The following is a 21,934-nucleotide window of genomic DNA, read 5'->3' on the forward strand; positions in this document are numbered from 1 at the left end:
TGCCTATCGAGAAAAATCCGAATGATTTGATTTAACTGGGATCCTCAAATCACGCGGGTTAAAAATGTCCTGATTTGCCCCTACCTTTTTCTAATCAAACAAATTACTCTTTGTCCAGTAACCAAATCCCCTCCTTTCACCAACGCACAGCCCAGGTTGCCATAGCTACCTTGGATGTCTATTTACCACACAAACGATCAAAGCCAGGAGACATCCACATGTGCACTTTGCCTTAAAACTTGCTGGAATGTCTGTGGATAACATGCAACTACCAATTAACAGATTTGCTTGTAGCCTATGTGGTCTACAGCCAAGCGAACTACAAACATGACTCAAAAAAAATTATTTCAAAATGACCAACAAGGATCTTTAAACTGACAGCAAGTCTTATGATTATAACATTTGCTGAAAGAAAGATAGTAGGGAAGAAATTAAAATTTTAACATATGTTAAAGACATTGAGCTCTCTAAATCATGTGCAAAAACTTAAAACATCTGTTGAAAGGGAACATTTCTCAGATGCATATTTAAAATTCCTGTTAGTTACTGTATCTTTCTATTAGATTTCATAAAAGCTGCCTGATCTCAATGTTGGGAGAAATGAGAACAGAACTGCCTTTTGAACTGTTAGAGTCTGTACTTTCAAATGAAGGAAACCATACAACATACTTGGGACACAATATACTTGCCAGTTACAGAATGATAAGAAAAAGAATGCTGTAAGAGAGATTCTGTTTTAATCCCTAGAATGCCATTTGAGATCCTAAACCTGCACAGGTAGTCTTTCTGGGTGGGTGAGTATTCATCCCCAGACTTGCCCCTAACTTGCTGTGTCTCTTTATACTTAACCTTTCTCTGCCTTCGTCTCACCATTTGTTCAATGAGGATCAAATTGCCACCTCGTTCTCTCCTGGCGATGTGGCAGAGAATAAATAGATCGTATTTGTAAAGGACTTTCTAATCCTCAGAGGAAAGATTAATACGAAGACTTTCGTTATTAAGCCAGATGTCCTTGGGCATTTTAATTCCAATCTAAAGAATGCAGAACGAGCTAATCAAACAGATCACAGCTTCCCTGAAACAGCAGCATCCTAGCCTTGCAAGAATTTAGCAGCTATGTGACTCATTTTGTTTTAGTAGATCAGAAATACATCATGCACCTTCTTCCCTTAGAGTTTTTTCTAAAGTTACCAGGATGTTAGAAACACAAAATATGTCTAGTAGGCAATTTTGCCTAGAGAATCTGATTCCCCCCCACACACACACACCCCGCCCAAGAATGAACTATTTGTTCTTCTTGTGTGTAGGGACAATGGGTGGATTGCCATGTGGGGTGGATTTGCAGTTGTGGGAATGCCACAGGCAAACCTGTTGTTTTTGGCCAGGCTTCTAGAACAGGTGGCCATGCTTTTCCTTTTGCCTGGGAACAGAGTAAATTCCTTCTCAAGGAAGGTACATAAAAGTTTCCCATTTATGATCAGAGTGCAGAGACAGGTTGGCATATATTTTAAAATTACTTCCTGATCAAGGTGAGTCAGATTTACACTTTTCTTTGGCCTAACTCAGCCGTGGTCTTAGGAACCCTCAAAGAATACTATCCTTCTACACCTGAAGTGGTGGCTTCAGGAGTGTTCCTTTTCTGCCAACCTGGCAGAAGCCCAAACCCCTCTGAATCTTACAGCTAGGCAAACAGCTTTCTAATTCTGCTGGCAATTTTTGGCTACCCAGAATTTCTGGCTATCAGTGGCAGGCAAGGGTCTCTTCTGGGCTGCCACACCAGTGTATGGCATTTGTGCAGCCCTAGGGACAGATCACTCATCAGCAAAGAGATTGAATTTCATTGCTGAGCTGATGACACACAGGTCTGTTTGATAGTTAACCCTGTAAATCCAGCTGGAGCTGCCGGGCTAAGATGACAAATTGGCTGATGGGTGCGATTCACCCTGCCTGGATTCTACAGTCAGGTTTCCCCAAGAGAAACTCAAAGTAGGGATTAACCCATGCCAATAACACCGCCATCTCATTCCTCCCTACATTCTTGTTCTGACTGCAGTGAAACAACTTGCTAGATTCTGGAAACTGTCCTCGTTCTTTGGATGAACAATGATCCTGTCTCTCTCCTTCATCTCCTCCCCTGTTCCATCCCACCCTCTTTTTAAGTTCTGAACAGGCCAAAAAAATTAGTAGACATACATAGCTGTGAGATGAAAAGTTGTCCATTCATTAAATAACTAGGGAGTTCGCTACTTGTGCCCCTAAAACTTCAATACTGGGCTGTTTTCCAACTTCATGTAAATGCCACAACAAACTAGGCATGGGAAAAACCATCCCAAGCTGGGGGAAGCAAGCCTTGGGCAAAAGGAACGGAGACTGCCATGGTTCCTGAGGAATTGTGTGGGAACAGGGATTCTGGAAATTGAGCTCAGATACCACTAAGGAGAGGACAGGTGGCTCTGCACAGGATCAAATAACTTCTTTGTTGCAGCTAAGGACCTTTGTCAAAAATGTTTTGCGTTCCTCTTTTTCCTTTTCAATCCTTTCCAATTAACCTTCTCCTTCCTTTTCCTCCTCCCACTTTAGTAGACATTAAAAGTATGAGGTTGGACTGTGAGTTTGCAGAACTTAAAGAAAACGAGCGTCCGCCCCACAGTCCCCAGCAAGGCAAGGGCAATTCATTGCAAGCAGAGGGCACTTGCTCCTCCGCAAGTGTTTTTCTGCACTCCCTGAAACTTGCCAAGCATGCTTGCTGAGCGAACAAGCGAGGGGGCCAGAAGGCGGAGGGTTTGCGCTGACCATTCGACCATTCGAAGGGGGCTCTGCTTCATCTCCCAAGGCTGTGTGAAAGGGACAGAAAGTTCTAAATCCCTCGCCTGCGCTCCTAAATGGAAAGCTCACTTCCCCCAAAGTGTGCAGGGTTGCGAGCGCCCAACCCACTTAGAAGAAAAAGTGAAGAGCTTTTCCGGTTGCGATACAGATGCTAACTTTCCCACTCAGATTTATTCAGGGCTGGTAAAAAGCAATAGCATTCCTCTTGAAATCCCTGCCCTTCCAGCCTATTGGCATGTTTTTCCGGCCTTGTTTTCTCCTTATATGAGTATTGCTCTTGATATTTAAATATTGACATAAGATTTTTCCATAACTTTGATTGAGTTGTAAATCACACCCTCTCCTTGGCTTCCTACATCAACTTTTTCTTTCCTTTTCTTGCTTAACAGCAAAGCTATAAACCTCTTCCTGGACTGATAAGGAATTTTATCATCATGCCCCAGAGCCACGGAAGAAGCTGTTGGTTTAGAATTCTTTTCAAAGACTCATTTAAGTAATCCCCCAGCCCTTTCTCCGCTCACTGTTTTCAGGGCTGTCTTCTCACGTCCAGAAGCAATACAGTTTCCAAACTGCTACAACAGAAAAACAAATTTGCATTTTTCTGGAAGGACTGCCTGTGCTCATTTCAAGCTGGTTCCGCCTTCTCCGCCAGAAACACAGTAAGTGCTCAGAATGCGAAACCAAAATGAGATAAGCGGCCCCGTGAAATTCTTTTCCAGGACATTCAGCTGTCTTTATTCTAGCCCAAAGCATAGGGTAGAGACACTAAAAGCTCGAGACACATCCTGCACGATACATTCCAGCGGCCGCAAACTGGAATTGATTTACATATATTCTACAAACTGCTTGAAAGCCCTTTACAACGACTGCCTGACATCAACCACAATTAAAGGCAAAAGTAGGGGCGGGTGGCGAGGGCCAGACCGGGGTAGCTCAGGTAATGTGCTTCTTCGGTTGTCTTAGAAAAATGCAGCCCCGTCTTTCCGCCAAACGCATCGACTATGGCCAGGCGCCTGCTAACCAAGCCAGCTCTCCGGAGTAACAGGTCGCAGGGGTCCCGGGCGGCGCCCGCCCCCTCCGCCACCAGCGCAGCCGCCTGAGCTTACCTGCCTCATGTTTAGAATCCCATGACCCATCCGGCAGGGAGCGAGCTGCATCGGAGCCCGCGCGGCAGTCTTCAGAGCGGAAACACCGAACCCGACGGGATCCCGCAAGACAAAAGCAACCCGGCGAAATCTACGGGCAGCAAAGAGCACGTTTTCGTCCTCTTTTTCTTTGATCTGTTGCTACACGCACTCTGCCCGAGACAATGTCAAGTTTCTCAACCTTTTCTCCCCCAGCCTATGAAAAGTCGGTCGCAGGGAAGCGAGGACCGCCTGGCTCTTATTTCAAATCAGTTCTCAGAGACGTCGTAGGTGGCTGGCTTGGGCCGCGGAGGAGCTTCGCCAATCAGAAGTAAGGGGGTGGGTCCTGGGAGCCAGAAAGGCTGCCTCCGCGAGGATTAGGGGAGCTTTCAGGATTCAAATGACTGGAAGCAGCTGGAAACAGAGTCCAAAGCTCCAAAAGTAAAGGATGAGTTCTATTCTTATCTAACAGCTCTACTTCTGCTAAAAGCTTAACTAGCTAAGGGCCTTAAATCCTTGCATTTTAAGAGCTCCCTAACAGCATTAAAACATTTGGAAGGTGCAAAATTATTTCAGCCAGAAAAGTTCAACACTCAGGACCCAAGGGTATTTTTAAAAGGATATCTTGCACTGAAGCCCTATTTTTGCAAAAGACTGGAAAGGAAACCAAATTGTTATGAGTAACACCTTAACTAAAACGAACAATCCAGAAGGGAGGTTGTTACCTACCTCATCTCTATATAGATTAACTGTATATTCAATCTAAGAAAAATAAATCTTAATGGGAACGTGCACACAAATTTTTTGAAATGCAGCAAATGAACAAAAATCTTTACCTACTGACGGCCCGAGGCATAATTTCAAATATCACTGTTGTCATAGAACAATACACACTGACATTTTGTTCAGGAAAAAAAAAAAAAAAAAAAAAACTTAGTAAATGCATACACCTTTCTCTATGGTTTGGCTTCCCTACAGGGTTGATCTGTTGAACTTATGAACAGGGACAAGCTGGACATCACCTTGGCAGGATTGCAGGAGAGCTGGAGAAGTAGTTGGCTTCTTAGAAACAAACTCAGACTCAAAAAAAATTTCCAAAGTTTGCTTTCTTAACTCCATATAAGCAATAACTTTTTTCAGCTCTTAGCCAACATGATTTTAATGTAAATCTACCTTTTGGATTTCAAGAAAGTGCAAGTTGAGCAAAGAGTACTTTGTGTAGAACTAGTTCCATATTTTTCCCCCAAGAAATGACCGCAATTTTGTGATGATAATTCAATAAAGATTTTAAATGTTTTGGTATCAGGGGAAAAAAAACTTAGCAAATAATGAATTGGTGGCTTCAGGAGTGTCATCTGCATGGGTTCAACACATGTGAGCTCTGCCCAGTTCTACGAAAATTTAGTGGCCCAATAACTGGGCCTGGAAGCCCATAACCCTCGCCCCCTGCCTGAGTAGCCTAAGGAGCCACCTAGTGACACAAACTGACTTCAGTCCACTTCTTGTACTTTTCCTTGAGAGCCCTTCATATGATGGAGTTCAGGATTTCTCAATCTCAGCACTACTGACATTTTGGGCAGGATAATTCTGTCATGAGGGCTGTCCTGTGCACTGTAAGATGTGTAGCAGCGGCCCTGGATACTGAACACTAGATGCCAGTAGCACCCCCACAATCGTGATGACCAATAATGTCTCCAGACATTACCAAATGTCTCCTGGGTGATGAAATCACACTTTGAAAGGGTGGTTCTCAAACTTGAGGGTGCAAGGAAACTTCTGGGGAGGTTGTTAAAAATGCAAGTCTCCAGGCCCCTGCACCAAAAGAATCTGATTCAGTAGGTTTGCTGAGGAGCCTGAGAATCAGCATTTTATCCCACTGACAAAGGACTCTGATTCACTTTGAGAAATATTGCGTCTATCCCTGCCCTAGGTATGCCCCAGCCACAGGGCATAGGAAGCTACCCAGGGCTCCTGCCATTAAATACCGCTGGAGTTTAATCCCATGGCACATCTGTTTACCACCTTCAGTAGAAGCTACAACTGCGTCTGCCTTCTGCTTTCATCACCTCAAAGGTAAATATGAGCTGGGATTTCCTCTCTCAAGGACTGTGCCCTTTTAATGTTACTTCCATTTTTATTCTCCTTTGACTCACTCACCAACTATCCGACAATCTCAAATGTCACCACTCATTCGTGGTTTCCCCAAATGCCCCAAGAAAAATTAATCCCTTCCATCTTCTATGCCCTTAAAGCAAAATACCCTTATAAAAGAGGTTTCAGAGAGCCTATTTGCCCCTTCTGCCATGTGAGGACACAGCAACAAGGCGCCACTGATGAAGCAGAGAGCCCTCACCAGACACCAAATCTGCTGGTACCTTGATCTTGGACTTATCTGCCTCCAGAACTATGAGCAATAATTGTCTGTTGTTTATAAATGGCCCAGTCTAAGGTGCAGTATTTTGTTATAGCAGCCTGAACTAACACAGTGCCATAAAGTATGCTGCCTCCTTGATTCAGAAAACCTCTAAAAAAATGAACGGTGGGGATACACAAAGTCTGCTTTTTCATTTACAAATAAGCAAATGGAAATTTTTAAAATTCTGAATGAAATAAATGGTCCTTTGGAGGATGTTCATTGAGTGAGGATTTGATCCACCTATTAGAAACAGTGAGGCCCAGTGTGGTGGCTCACACCTGTAATCCTAGAACTTTTGAAGACCGAGGAGGGCAGATGATCGCGTGAGCTCAGGAGTTTGAGACCAGCCTGGGCAACATGGTGAAACCATGTCTCTACAAAAAAAAAAAAAAAAAAAAATAGCTGGGCATGGTGGTGTGTGCATGTAGTCTCAGGTACTTAGGGTGCTAAGACAGGAGGATCACTTGAACCCAGGAGGTCGAGGCTGCAGTGAGCCTAGGTTGTGCCACTGCACTCCAGCCTGGGTGACAAGTAAAACCCTGAAAAAAGGAGAAAAAAAAAAGAAAGAAAGAAAGAAAGAAGAAAGAAAAGAAAAGAAAGAAAAGTGAAGTGAGTAAAGGAGCTTGCTCTACCAAACCAACAGATGTTCTGTTCCCAAATTTGTGATTAACAATGTTTGCTAATGTTAGCTGAAGGGATGTTCGAAGTTTTGAAAACTCTTCTTCAAAAAAAGCAGCTTAATTGATAATCTTGTTAGTTATGTGCGGGTTTGGTTATTAACAGACCTTGTAGCAAACCTAACATAGGTTCTGGGTGGATAGTCCTGGACAGGCGGCACTACTCAGACATGGACAGGCTTTGGTGTGGTGCCCTTGGACGATACCTAACAGTACTTGTGCCACCTCTCTCAGTGATCTCGTAGATCAAAGAACATGGAGTGAATGTTTGTGTAAGTAAAAAATGGCTAAATATCAGCAATTTCACATAGATTATTTTAATATGTGTCAGGGCATATCAAAAGTCAATGAAAATCAAGCTGAAGTTGTCTATGCAGCCACCTGGAGAGTGCCCAGTACAAGTGCACAGACTTTGGGAGCTATGAAAACAGCATATTTATTCTCCCTCAGAGGTTTCAGAAATCCAGTTGTTTTATTATGGGGACAGAGGGAAATTTATGGAATGCTGTGTTTGAGGTGATTAGTAAAGGCAATTTAAGTTAACAACATGAGTCCCCACTTAGAAAAAAAAACTCATCTATAATTCTTATAGAAAGTCACAAAAAGAGAAGCAGGTACTCCCTGTGTACAGGTACTCCTTAAATTAGTTTCTTTCAGTTGGTTAAGGGAAACAATGTGGTATACCACAAGGATGGGCCAAATAAGACTTGGAGTCAGTTTTCTGTGCTGACTTGGCCACTAACTGGCTAATAGACCTCAGATAAGCCAATTGATATTCTAAGCCCAAGATTTCTTAGGGGACAATTGCACAGACTGAATAAATTCATATATTGGTAAGTGTGCCCAGTGCAATTGCTATTGCTTGTTGTGTAAATGTGTTGGATGAGCAACACTGGAAAGAAGTGAAAAAATCTATGATGTCAGAAATGTACCCTAAGCTTGTTGTTTCCTCACTAGAAAATTAAGGAATCAAAGCAAATCATGTCATTTTAAATTTTAATTAAACCTTACTATTTAATAATTCTATGCTTTCAAAGGTGAAACATGTTAACAATATCTAGTTTGTGTTAAGATTAAATATAGCGGATTCTTCATTATCTGCCCTTGAGTAATCTGGTAAACGGTTTATGCATGAATTTTTAATATTTTTATTTTATTTCATTTAACTTTATTACTTTTTAAAAAATTTTTTGAAACAGGGTCTCACTCTGCTGCCTAGGCTGGAGTGCAGTGGCATAATCTCGGCTCACTGCAGCCTCAACCGTCTGGACTCAAGTGATTCTCCCACCTCAGCCTCCTGAGTAGCTGGCACCACAGGTGTGTGTCACCATGCCTGGCTAATTTTTTTACTATTTGGAGAGATGGGGGTCTTGCTATGTTGCCCAGGCTGGTCTTGAACTCCTGGGCTCAAGTGATCCTCCTGCTTCAGCCTCCAAAAATGGTTTATGCATGAATTTACCAAGGGCTTCTTATATCCTCCTCCTGTGGTCAAAATCTCCACTCCCAATTGAACTTTCTACTTCATTTCAATACAATAATATCAGCCGAGCGTGGTAGCTCATGCCTGTAATCCCAGCAGTTTGGGAGGCCGAGGTGGGCGGATCACGAGGTCAGGAGATCAAGACCATCCTGGCTAACACGGTGAAACCCAGTCTCTACTAAAAATACAAAAAATTAGCCGGGCATGGTGGTGGGCGCCTGTAGTCCCAGCTACTCCGGAGGCTGAGGCAGAAGAATGGCATGAACCCGGGAGGTGGAGCTTGCAGTGAGCCGAGATCACACTGCTGCACTCCAGCCTGGGCAACAGACCGAGACTCTGTCTCAAAAAAAATAAAAAAATAATAATAATAATATCGTACTTCCCAAGAATAATTCTTCAATTTCTGTCATCTATTTTTTAATTATAATTTTGTATTAAATTTGAAGAGGAAAATTATTTGAATTGTTTTTTAAGTGATTGCCTGTATCAGTCAGGGCTCTCCAGAGAAACATAAAACAGGCTTATGTAACTGTGGGGTCTGGCAAGTCTGACATCCATAGGGCAGGTTGGCAGGTGCAGACTCTTGTAGACATGAAGCAGAATTTCTCCTTCTTCAGGGAAACCTCAATTTTGCTGTAAAGGCTTTAACAAATGGGGTGTGGCCCACCTGCATTATCAAGGATAATCTCCTTTATTGACGTCAACCGATTGTAGATATTAACCATATATCTTCAATATACCTTCATGGCAACACCTTGATTAACATTTGGTTGAATAACTGGGTACCACAACCTAGCCAAGTTAACACATAAACCATCACAAGGCCTGTGCCCAAACATTTGTATATCCATTGCAACAACAAGCACAGAGTATATGGTCAGTCAATAAATGTTTACTGAGTTGTTGTGACTAATAATAATAGTAATAATTTTAAAGTCTCCATTAGTAGAAGGTCATCTTCTTTATCAATAATGAAATTTTGCTAACCAATTTATTATGTACTTATCAACTGCAACACTGGAAGTTAAGAGCTCTATTTTACTTAATTTTGAGATTAAATGTTTTCTAGCTGACAGTTCTTTACCAAATCATACTATCAATCAAATGTCAGAATATAATGCAATTATTTTCATACCAAGGCTCAACATTTTTGCATCCCATGTACTCTTTCTTTGGAAACCACTCAAAGATGTGCTTTAGCAAAATGAGAGTGTTAAACTAAGAAAGATAAGTCAATGGGACCCAGAAAATAGAGGCACCAACATAAAAAGAAGTAAGGAAAGTCCAGGATGATAACTACATAATTATCATGCAGTTATGAGCAGCATCTTAGAAAGGTCCCGTCTAAATTGTAGCAGGAGGATGGAGGACTCCTGGAGTTAGGACTCTGAGAGAAAAATGATACTATAGTTAACATTTGAGGGCAAACAGGTACACATAAATATAAGCAATATGTGAGACTATTATTAACTCCAGGCAAAACAAAAGAATGCACAAAAAAATGAAGCATTGTTATAGAACAGTCCTTAACTTGGCAGTGATTTCTGATATAGATATTATGGCAGAGACTACTGGTAGCCAATCCAGTATCCATCTTCCCTTTGCTTCTTTTCAACAGAACCTCAATTTACTTGGGGCAAAAATGTGCCCAGCTGAAGAACATTTCCCAGCCTCCTTTGCAGGTATAAGTGATCATATGAAACTATTATTACTATTATTTTTAGAGACTAGGTCTCGCTGTGTTGCCCAGGCCGGAATGCAGTGGCTAGTCACAGGCACACTCATATTGCACTACAGCCTCAAACTCCTGGGCTCAAGCCATCCTCCTGCCTTAGCCTCCCAAGCAGCTGGGACTACAAGCTCATACCACCACGTCTGGTAGGCCTATAAAATTTTAATAGAAGCTGCTATGTACTATGTAGGGCTTTTGGGAAAGTTATTTAAAGGGAATACACACTGTTTGCTCTTTGCCCTTCCTGGATTTCTCCACCAGGAATGGTTGCAATGTCTGAGGGACTAGGGCCTTTCTGTAACCATGACGAGGACAGAACACCTAGTAAAGCTGGATAACAGAAAAGATAGAAGGATCTTGGATTTCTGATGACATCTTGGAGCCTCCAAATGAGCCCTAAGCTTCATGTTCTATGGAAAAATAAATTGCTAATTTGTTTGAGCCAATGTTTTGGGATCTGTGTTACTAGGTGAACATAATTTCTGACACCATTATATTGGAAGAATGTGGGATTGGGACAAGGAGGGCTAATTCTTTTTTGATCATATGTAGAATGTTAAGAATAATGTCCAAAATTCATAAACCAGGAAAGAGCAGTAAAGACAAATAATGGGAAATATTGAGATACATACCAGAAGAGATATTTGCCAGTTGATAGTGATTGTCCCTAGGGTGGAGTGGGATGGGACAGGGATTACTGTTTTTCATTAAGAGTCTTTCATACATTTGTATGTGGAACATGTATTACTTTGATAAAATTAAAATTAGTTTAAAATAAACAAAAATATACTCTCTGGTTATAAAATCAATTTCTTGTCCTTAAAGTCACTTCCTATGAACTAGCAGTGTTTTATTATCATCTGGACCATAGATGACCAAAGAGTCATGATAGAGCTTCAGATAAATTACATGCCTAATGGCCCATTCTGAACCCCAAGTGTAATGTGATCACATCATACACATATGACCTCATTAGCATTTCCTGTTTCCACCATTTCAGCTTTAATTTGTTCAAGGTTTATGATTGTTTTGCCACATGTAACCAGAAATACGTATAGACAGTTCTGATACAAATTGTCTTGGACATTCTTTTAGATCTCCAGGAATGAATATTCTATATCCAAGACACCTTAATAATTCATTACAGTAATGAAAAATCACCTTTTGTTCTTATTCCTAATTGGCATCATTCTTGATTTAAATCCATTTTTTGTGGGTCTTTGTATGACTAGGAATAGCTGTTTACTGTCCTTCATATTTAACCATTTTACTTCTTATCCTTATTCTTTTATCTCACTTTTCTTATATGTGAGAAAGATTAGTCCCTGAAACCTTTAATATTTTAATGCACAAAGCTGATATTTAAATTAGTCTTAGAGATTAAAAATATTAACTTTTATGAATCATCTCTTTTTTTTGTATGTTAGAAACAAGCAAATCAGACTGGATCATTGATAAGCATGTGGACATAAGGAGGGGAATAAAAATTTTAATCAAAAGAAGCTTTGAACAGGATTTGCGCTCCTTGCTTATAAAAAGTCAATGCTTTATCTTTTAGATTGGTACTTAAATGAACAGAAAGATTGCCAGGATGGTTGTGTTATTTCTGATTGGTAAAAATCCTCTCCTACTTCACACATACCTGGATCTAAGATGGTAGTAAAAATAAAAACTACTTAGGAATCATGGTTTATGTGTCTCTTTCCTTTGTTACACACAGATCATGGTGGTTTTTTTTAACATTTTTAATGGCCAAGGAAATATTTACCCTTATTTCCTTATAACTAGGTAACTTGTCATGAGTTTTTTTTTTTCTGTTGAGAACCACTTATGAAAATCAGCACGTACTGAGATAGCCTTTCTTATATTATTCCCCTGATGCAAAATAAACAGAGTTAGTCATGGCAAGAAAAAAATGCAAACATGGGTATCAGTCCCTCAGCTTTTCCCATATTTATTAAAGAAATCTAAATGTCTGAGAAACTGCATTCAAATGAGGCTTCACTTTATTTCTCCTTTGAATTATTAATTTACCAAAGGAAGGGCTTATATTGCCTGTCTACATTATCTTATAAATAGCAATGCTATTTAATGTTATTTTAATGTGAGTGATTTAAATAGTATCATACAATGAACAAAATAACTATTCTTATTCATAGCATTATTTAAGTTGTACCACAATGCCCTAGTGGTATTTGTCCTAAACTATATCTGTGTGGGAAAAAAAGATAATTTTGTTATGGCCATCTTTAGAAACCAACCAATTCGCAGATAGGTGGACTTTTCTTCAGCTGTGCAAATTAATTTAGCCCAATTAAGGGAATTAAAATCAGCTGATACACCACACACTGAGAGGTCTAATGAGATAAAAATACGAGCACCTACATTACAGAGATGCACAATACAATATAATACAATATAATATAACCCACCAGGAGGTATTTGTGCTGAATTAAAAGGCAGGCAATTGAAAAAATCCTGTATCTATCATGGACCAGTTATACATCAGGCCCTCTTCGGACATGCAGGAAGTGTACAGTTGGTATATGGGACGTTGGAATCCATCTCTCAAACTCAAGAACCTGTACTCTTTCCAGCATGTGGTGCTGCCACCCTAGTTCAGATGCAGGTCTTTGGAATGAGGCTCAAAACGCAGTATGCCCATGACTCATCACAAACACTCCTTCACCTCCTGTGCCTCATATGGGGGTGATGGGATTTATCACTTAGATGGTTCTAAAATCCCCAGCCACAATCTACCTCCAAAAGCCTCTCATGTTGCACCTTCAAGATGAGTCAGGAATTTGCCATTACATTTGGAAGCAAACTGAAGCACTTTAGTGATTTTTTTTTTTTTTTTTTTTTTTTTTTTTTTTTTTTGAGACAGTCTTGCTCTGTCGTCCAGACTGGAGTGCAGTGGCATGATCTCGGCTCACTGCAACCTCTGCTTCCTGAGTTCAAGCTATTCTCCAGCCTCAGCCACTCAAGTGGCTGGGATTACAGGTGAGTGCCACCATACCTGGCTTTTTTTTTTTTTTTTTTTTTGTATTTTTAGTAGAAACAGCGTCTCGCCATATTGGCCAGGCTGGTCTCAAACTCCTGGCCTCAAGTGATCTACCAGTCTTGGCCTCCCAAAGTGCTGGGATTACAGGCATGAGCTACTGAGCCTGGCCAGCACTGTAATGATTTTTATTTACCTTAAATGGTTCTCCAAATTTGGGCTGTGTTCATCCAATCAACCATAGGCAGGAAAAAACAATGCATTTGTCTGTTAAGGGAATAACCCTCATAGAAAAAGATGTTGGTGTTGTGCTATGCAGAGGAGGATTTGGATTTTAGGGCTCTTTCTCTAGGACTGTGAATGAGGTTTTCCTTTTCCATTCAGAATTGCTCAATGATGTTCCTAGTGGAACACATTTGTGTGATTCATTGCCACAGTTAGGAATGCAGCCTTGGAGCACTTTTCTTTATTCGGAGCTAATTGGTGCATCAATATTCTAGCCATCGCTTTCATTAGCAACATATAGATAGATAACTGTACATCTCTATGAATTGATTTTCATCACTCCCAGGGAATCCAAAGATCTCAAGCATGGAGACAAGTGCTTCGTATAAGAAAAAGAATCGGAGAGACTCTCATGCCTTAATCATATGCTAATAAAGATGGTATATCTTCCTTATGCCAGAACGGTCATAGGTACTCAGTAAGTATTTATGGACTACAGCTATAACACCCTGAACATGCCTGATCATGTCAGTAAGTATTTATTGGGTGTCTACTATGTGCCAGACATTGTTCTAGGTGCTGATGATACAGACAGGTACAAATAGGTTAAGTGCTGCTGTCATGAGCATACCTTCTAGTGAAGGGAGATAGACAAACACATCAATAAATAAGTAGAAAATAGGTCTGATGGTGATAGGAGCTATTGTATGTGGGGAAAGGAGTGTCAATGGGGTGAGGAGTTTATATTTTTTTATAGGGTGATAATTTAGCAGAATCCTAAGGAAGTGAGGAAGCAAGACTTTCAACTACAGTGATGGATGGGGCAGAGTTATCCAGGCAGAGGAAACAGTGATTGCAGAAGCTGTGAGGCCAGGGTGAACTCAATCAACGCAGGAAGCCAGTGGAGGTTGGAGCAGAGGGTGTAAGCACTACAGTAGTAGGAGCTGAAGGCTCAGGAATGTGTCTGAGTGTGTGTGTGTGTGATGGGGGGCAGTGGTTGTGGGTGGGTGTTGGTGAGGCAGTGTTTGCAGATCCTGTAGGGTCTAGTAGATCACTAGAAGGATCTTGGGTTTTCCCTGGAGATGGGAAAGTTTCAGAGCTCAGGAGTGACAATATCCAATTGACATTATAGAGCTCAGTCTGACTGCTAGACAGAGAGCAGCCTGCAAGGCAGGAGATGTTAAGAGATGATGGTGGATTGGGTCAGGGGTGGCACTGGAGGTGGGGTGACTTGGGGAGTTCCTGGATAGATTTTGATGGTACAATGAGTGTGGCTTGCTGAGGGACTGTATGTGTCAGATAAAGAGCGGAAACGAGGTTTCCAGGTTCTTTCCTGGGACAGCTGGGAGAATTAAGTCATTGTTTACTGAGATGGGGACAACTGCAGGAGAAGCAGTTGATAGGAGAGACCACCACCTTGCTTCAGTGTCCTGTGGGACGGGCAGTCTGGAGGCTTTGTAAAATCATCCAGATAACAAGAAGGTCCAGGGATATTTGGATTATGCCCAAAAGTTTATACTATACGTGGAAAAAACTGAACATAAATACTTTATTTATTATTCCTAATCAATGCAGTATAGCACTATGGCTGGCAGCACTGATGCTGGAAACAGCCTTAGTCCAAATATTAAACCTCTCACTTAATGGTTGTGATAACATGGCCCATCTGCTTGATATCCCTCAAAGTTATTGTGAGAATTGAGGTTGTTTAAAAATAATGTTATTTAACATTTATTGAATGCTTATTAGACACCAGACACTGTTGTGAGCATGTTTAATCTTCCTTCACCCTATGAGAAAAGGTACTAATATTATCACCATTTTCCAGAGGAGAAAACTGAGGCACAGAGAGGCAAAGTAACTTGCCAAGGTCACAAAGCTAGGAGGACATAGATACTAGTTTGTGCACTCAGGCTGACCAGTTCCTGAAAACATGCTCTTAACCATAGAACTATGAGGAGAACACAGCACAGAGTAAATACTCAAAAATAGTAGCTTGTATTATGATCAGGTAATTCATAAAACAAAAGTGTCAAAGAGTCAGTTGTATGTTTATATGACTCCACTTGTAATCATTGCATGACTCAGTTTCCAATGTGCATTGCTTTCTCCAGCTCTATTTTGGGTATGTAGCCCATCTTCTTCCTTCCTTGATATGATGAAGTCTTTGCTGAGAAAATCAGAACAAAATATTTATCATTTGAAAGTTTGCTTTAAAAATGCCTGAGGCACAGGAATCCTTAAGAGTCATAAAATCCATCACAAGCATGGAAATTTTTTTTTTTCTGTCATTAATGTCATTTAGGACTATAACATATTTACCTACGTCACAGATATGGAACAGGAAGCAATTGTTCAGACACACTTCTAAGTACCTCCAGGGCAGGCAACAATGTCTGACATTAGCTCTCCAGATTTGTCTTTCCTTTGAATCATGGAGCTCACCCTTCAGCCCCAAAGTGCTTTCAGATGGGACCTTACTGAGCCTCTGCACCTTATTTCTTTCAATTACGCTTGCATTGTCTGGCCTAATGAGTTTCCAAAGCTAGTTTTCATTTTATTTAGGGCATGTTTTCAGATGTGTTAAATTAATTGGTGCTAAATAAAAGATAACCTGACCCCTAAAGCTTCTAGCAAATACCTTCCATTACCAAATGTACTATTTTAACCCTCATGTGTCTAAAAAAACAAATGTAAATGAGCTATGCTGTGCCTGTTTCTTCTTCTTGTGTATCTTGGGCAAGTCACTTAAACTCTCTGAGCTACAGTTCTATTATCTGTACAATGGAACCATTAGTTGCTTTGGCTGCCCATTGAAATCACCTGGAGGAGATTTAAAAGATACTGGCACCTAAGTCCCACCCCAAGAAACTGTGATTTAATTGATCTGGGTTGGGCCTTGGAGCAGAGAGTTTTTAAAAGCTACCTTAGGGAATTTTGATGAGTAGCCAAGGTTGAGAACCACAGGTCTAGATCGGTGGTTCTTAAATTGGACTGGGCATCAGAATCCCCTAGAGGGCTTGTTAAAACACAGGTTACAGGGCCCCACCCCAGAGTTTCTGATTCAGCAGTCTGGGGTGGGGCCTAGAAATTTGCATTTCTGACAAGTTCCCAGGTAGGGCTGATGTTGTTGGTTTTGGAAATGCTTCTCTATATCAGGGGTTGGCAAACTCAGGCACTCCAGCCCAAGCCTGCCCACCACCTGTTTTTGTATGGTCCACAAGTTGGGAATTGTTTTTAACATTTTCAAATAGCTGAAAGAATCAAAAGAATTATATTTCATGACATATGAAAAGTATGTGAAATTAAAATTTCAGTACCCATAGATAAAGTTTTATTGGAACGCAGCCATGCCCATTCAGTCTACCATTAAACCAAGTGTGGGACCTCATGTAACTGCACAGGTTGTATGCCCAAGAAGCTGGCCCTGACTGACATTGACTAATTTAAGCTCCAAGCTTGATGTGTTTACCTCCTGAAGGGGATCAGAATATGCCAGCCCCAAATATGCCTCTTTGCCATAATAATTATTTTGAGCTAAAGTCAAATGAAAATCAACAGCTGTTGGAAGAGTTCTCTGCCCTCCCTCTATCTGCCTAAAAGCAGAACATACATTTCCCTTTGAAGAAGGTGCCCCCTGTACCAGAGAGAGATGAGTGATTTTTATCATTGATGATGGGGAGTCGATACCAAGAAGAGTTTGTATAAATAGACCTCAGTCCTTATTGTTCATTAGTTCCCCTATATATTTCCTAGTCATTTTCCCATAATTTATTATCCCTTGAAGCCCAAACCCTCTTTCCTTTGTTAAAAGGGTATGTTAAAAGCCCCTGAGTCTAGCTGCTTCTTTGCATTTTGCTCCTTTTGTGTGGACTCTTGTATATGTACTTTTTTTTTCTTTTTTTGAGACAGGGTCTCTGTTGCCCAGGTTAGAGTGCAGTGATGTGATTATGGCTCACTGCAGCCTCAATCAACCTCCCAGGCCCAAGCAATCCTCCTACCTCAACCTCCCAAGAAGCTGAGACTGCAGGTGCACACCACCATGCCTGGCTAATTTTTATTTTTATTTTTTTGTAGAGGCAGGGTCTCCCTATGTTGCTCCGGCTGGTCTCAAACTCCTGGGCTCAGGCGATCCTCCCACCTTGGCCTCCCAAAGTGCTGAAATTACAGGTTTGAGCCTCCAAACACAGCCTTGTGCATGTAAATATTGATCAAAATTGTGTGCCTTTTCTCCCGTTAATCTATCTTTTATTAGTTTAGTTTGCAGCCCCCCAGGGACTGAACAGAAGAAGGTAGATGAAAAGATTTCCTCCCCAGTACTCGTTGCCTGAGAAATGTGAGACATTGTTATTTGCAGGCTCTTCACCTCACTGTTAGTCATCCCCCATTTCCCCCTCCCCCACAGCCCACATCACATGACATAACTGCACGAAAGACCACTCCATTAGACAGAGAGAGAGTCTCTTGGAAACAGGATGACTTAAGTCAGATGACCTCACAATAGAAGGATTGTGGGTTATTACAAGACCCTGTGCCCTTTCTGGTAAAAAATATCCATGAAAGGACCATCAAAGATGCATATAGAGCAAAAATTGCAGAATAATACCTACCGTGTATGCTAAATGAAAACTCTAAGAAAAAAATTGATAGGCATGCTGTGGGCAGGAAGAACAGGATGGTTGATATTTATTTCTAAACATCTGAAACCCGAAGTTATTCCATGGTATTTTAATAAAAGTCCCATATGTAAGAATCTTTTGGTAATAAGAAAATATGAAAACACATTTTACTGGAAATAAGCACATAAGTTGTAAAGTTTTTTAAAAGCCCCTTCTCCCGAATCATGCCTCTAGTTAAATTTAAATCCAAGTAATATCATCCAGTTAACTAATATGGTTTTGTCTCTGATTCTCAGGAAGGATGTGTATCCTTCCCAGTAACTATTCCCTTAACAAAGAGGTTGCTATGGATACATTTTTTTTTTTAATTGAGTGCTGGTATTTTAAAGCCTATGCAATTTAGTGCACTATATCTGGCCAGAGGGTTATACTAATTTAAGTGCCTGTCTTTAATGCTAACAATTTTTATCTTAATACAGTTGCTTCATGCATTTGACGTGAGGTGTTCAAGAGCGTAAGAGGTGGCGTGGGTGTTCTTTAAGGAAAAGCAAGTAAGACAAAAATCGTACAACCCACGTAACTGCAATTGAATCAGTGGATGCTTCACTCGCCTGGAATTCGTCTGTTCTTGGTGTGTTTAATAATGAGTCATGCGATGCATTTGCAAGGCAATGGGGCCACCTCCCAGGGCCTGGGGCCACGTTATGATTTTCTGCACCTGAGTCCCTCGTCTGTGTTCAGATAGGTTGCTAATGCATCCTGCGAAGCTGACCTAATGCTACTTCAGTGGGTCTATTTTTCTTCTGTGGCTCAGCTTGAATGTGATATTCAGGAAGTCGACTGTCAGGTATGCAAATTGAGAGAAAAATATGCCACATTAAATCATGACGGTTTAATAAGGCATTACTCATGGGCAAATGGCTTCTGGTACTCTCCTTAGTAGGGGCAAGTTGAAAAGCATAACCTGCCCCAGAGAAGAGATCTAGCAATTTCATTGGCATTCCATCTTTGTCAATGCATTTGGTGAAATATGCTCCAATTTACATACTGTAGCTGCCAGTATTCTACTTGAAAATACAAACCAACATATATCCTACTTTAGTCACCAATATTAAGAATCTTTACCGTTATGATTACACTTGAGGTGAAATACCAAACATTTCAAATGCTTCTAATGATAGTGCTGCTCTATGAATATGATACCAAACACTTAGGAATGTGTCATGGTACCTCAAGAATTTCTTTTCAGAGCAAAAGGAAATCTTTACATTTTCATCTTTTTTTTAACTACAAATAGAAGTTAATACAATAAGTATTCATTTTCATTGCAACTCAATTTATTTTTCTGTAACCTGTAGAAAATGAAGCATGTTTTCTATATGCCTTCTATAGGAAGGCATACATTTAAATTACACCTTTTCCAATCAGACATGGAATTTTACTAAGAAAAAAAAAGAATAAGTCTAGAATGAAAGAATTGTGATGCTGAAATTCTCCAGGTTATTTACACATTGATTACTTTGTCTGCTGCAAAACTATTAATTTAGTATTTGCCAAGGCTTTAGAACTTAAGTTCTTTACATAGTAACTTATTTTCATAAATATGGAAGTATAATAATTAGGGTGGTGTATGTAACAATAACATAAAAACACTTGTTTTTGACAGGCTGGTCATTGTCTGTCACAGTCATGTCTTCACTCGTGAAGATTGAAAGCAATGTCACATGAAGAAACTGGTTTCATTCTTCAGTTAACAATTTAAATCAGTGCTTAGTTGCCCCAGACTACAAAATATATTAGAGGCAACAAAACCATTTTTAATCCTTCTTACCTAAATATAGATATTCCATTTAATTTTGGATTTGCTTTGTTAGATAAAGAGAAAGACTTAAAGGAGAAAGGCAAAGATTTAAAAACATAAAGCAGAGGGAACAGCATGAAAGCAACTATAAAATGCTGGCAAAATGTGGAAGAATAGAAACCATGTGGAAGTAAGTATTGTGGAATAAAGATTTAAAACCCTTCAGAAATGTTCTTTGAAAATCCAGCAACACAGAGGGGAAAAATGAAGAAAAATTAGCCAGTGCCAGTAAGAAAGCACTTTCTCTTTCCACCCTGACCAATTCTCTTTTATTTAAAAGAAACAGAACAAGATTAAGAGTTTAAAAATAGAGAGGAGGGCAAAACTGTAATCTGTAGTTTTTTTCTTCTTTCAGCGGTTCCTCTTTAACTATAATTAATCATCTTCTCCAAACAGCAGACCACCAGGGAACTGCATTGAGGAAGGAAAATTCAAAGCAATGGAAACAAAATCAGTCCTTACAGGTTTCACCGTTGGGATTTGGACCTGGAGTGAAAAGAGGATAATGGTCTCAGAGCAGCCTCTGGTGGCTGAATGTCAAAAGCTCAAGAAGTCAGAGGCCACCTTACTGGTGTTCTCTTGACCTCCACTCTCCACGGTCTTAAGATTTTGTGCAAAGGAAGTTACTATTTAAACGACTTCAAGGCACTAGTTCAGAATTGATTAGGCTGGAATTGAAGTGAATTCATCAGTTTCAAGGGCAATCACGGATGGACTGTGGATTTGATGCTGACAAACTGGGCCGTTCCAACAATGGGGAGAAGTGTATATATATATATATATATATGTGTGTGTGTGTGTGTGTGTGTGTGTGTGTGTATATATATATATATATATATATATTTGCTCATCAAACAGTGTTAAATACAAAATTATCTCCAACTGTCCAAGTATCTCAAACAAATGATGAACCAGTGGTAACTGACACCTGAAATTATAATTTTTAAGCAATCTGAATATTTTGATTCTTAAAATGCTCTGTGTGTGTGTGTGTGTGTGTGTGTGTGTGTATGTGTGTGTCTGCACGTGTGCACAGAGATCTGTCCATTAGAAGCATTTGGGGTGTATTTTCTTGTCACAGCTTTCCCAGCTGTACAACATCTGTTTAGGACAGAAGCCTATAAATTCCATCTGGTAGGTTCCCCATTGAGCTATCTCATCTGGGAAGTTTCCAAGGGGCCCTTTTCAAAATCTTGAGTCTTATAATCTCACCTGTATCAAACATCATGTCCAAAAGAGTGCTGCAATCTTCAGCTCCCTTTTTATGAGCATATCACATTTACACATCAGGTTAGAATGTTTTGTTCAAAAACAGATATTCTGTGTTCACCGAAAAAAAACTTGAAGGTTTCAAACATACTGAGGGTAAGTTTGTGAATATTCAAACATATTTTAAATTGGTTTCAATAGGAATCTGCTTTATTTATTTTTTTTAGTAATTAACCAGCAGTTGTCTGGGCCTGCCAGAGGTGATGGAATTTTGGTAGGACCACATGGACCCTACAAAAGATCTATGATATCAGGAGTTCAAGACTAGCCTGACCAACATGCTGAAACTCCATCTCTACTAAAAATACAAAAATTAACCAGGCATGGTGGCACATGCCTGTAATCCCAGCTAATCAGGAGGCTGAAGCAGGAGAATCACTTGAACCTGGGAGGTGGAGGTTGCAGTGAGCTGAGATCGTACCACTGTACTCCAGCCTGGGCGACAGAGCGAGACTCCATCTTAAAAAGAAAAAAAAAAAAAGAAAGAAAGAAAAAGAAAAAAAGGAAGAAAGACCTATGGTAATTTGTGTGTACAATGTTGAATTTATAGAGCCTACTTCTTATTCACAAGGAAATATCCTGGTTCAATCAAATATCAACATTAGAATGATTTGGGCTCCTAATTAATGCCTGAAAGATATAGCAGCTATTAGAAGTACAAGGAATTAACGGTAATATATGAATGAACTACTTAGTATGGACAA

General features: G+C 40.3%; 1 protein-coding gene across 3 annotated transcripts in view; it reads right to left on the reverse strand.

Annotated features, from left to right (window-relative positions):
* MID1 (midline 1) overlaps nt 1-21,934 on the reverse strand; it is a 388,023-nt gene that overhangs the window by 175,366 nt on the left and 190,723 nt on the right. For 2 of the 3 annotated variants that reach the window (XM_028842300.2, XM_015126929.3), the window contains exon 1: nt 3,933-4,228. The exons of the other annotated variant lie outside the window; for it this stretch is intronic. The gene's annotated coding sequence lies outside the window, so the exon portion shown is untranslated. Of the gene's footprint in view, nt 1-3,932; nt 4,229-21,934 lie in introns of those variants that run through there. 3 annotated transcript variants of the gene reach the window in all.

This window comes from Macaca mulatta, chromosome X (assembly GCF_049350105.2).
Source record: "Macaca mulatta isolate MMU2019108-1 chromosome X, T2T-MMU8v2.0, whole genome shotgun sequence".
Lineage (NCBI taxonomy): Eukaryota > Metazoa > Chordata > Mammalia > Primates > Cercopithecidae > Macaca > Macaca mulatta.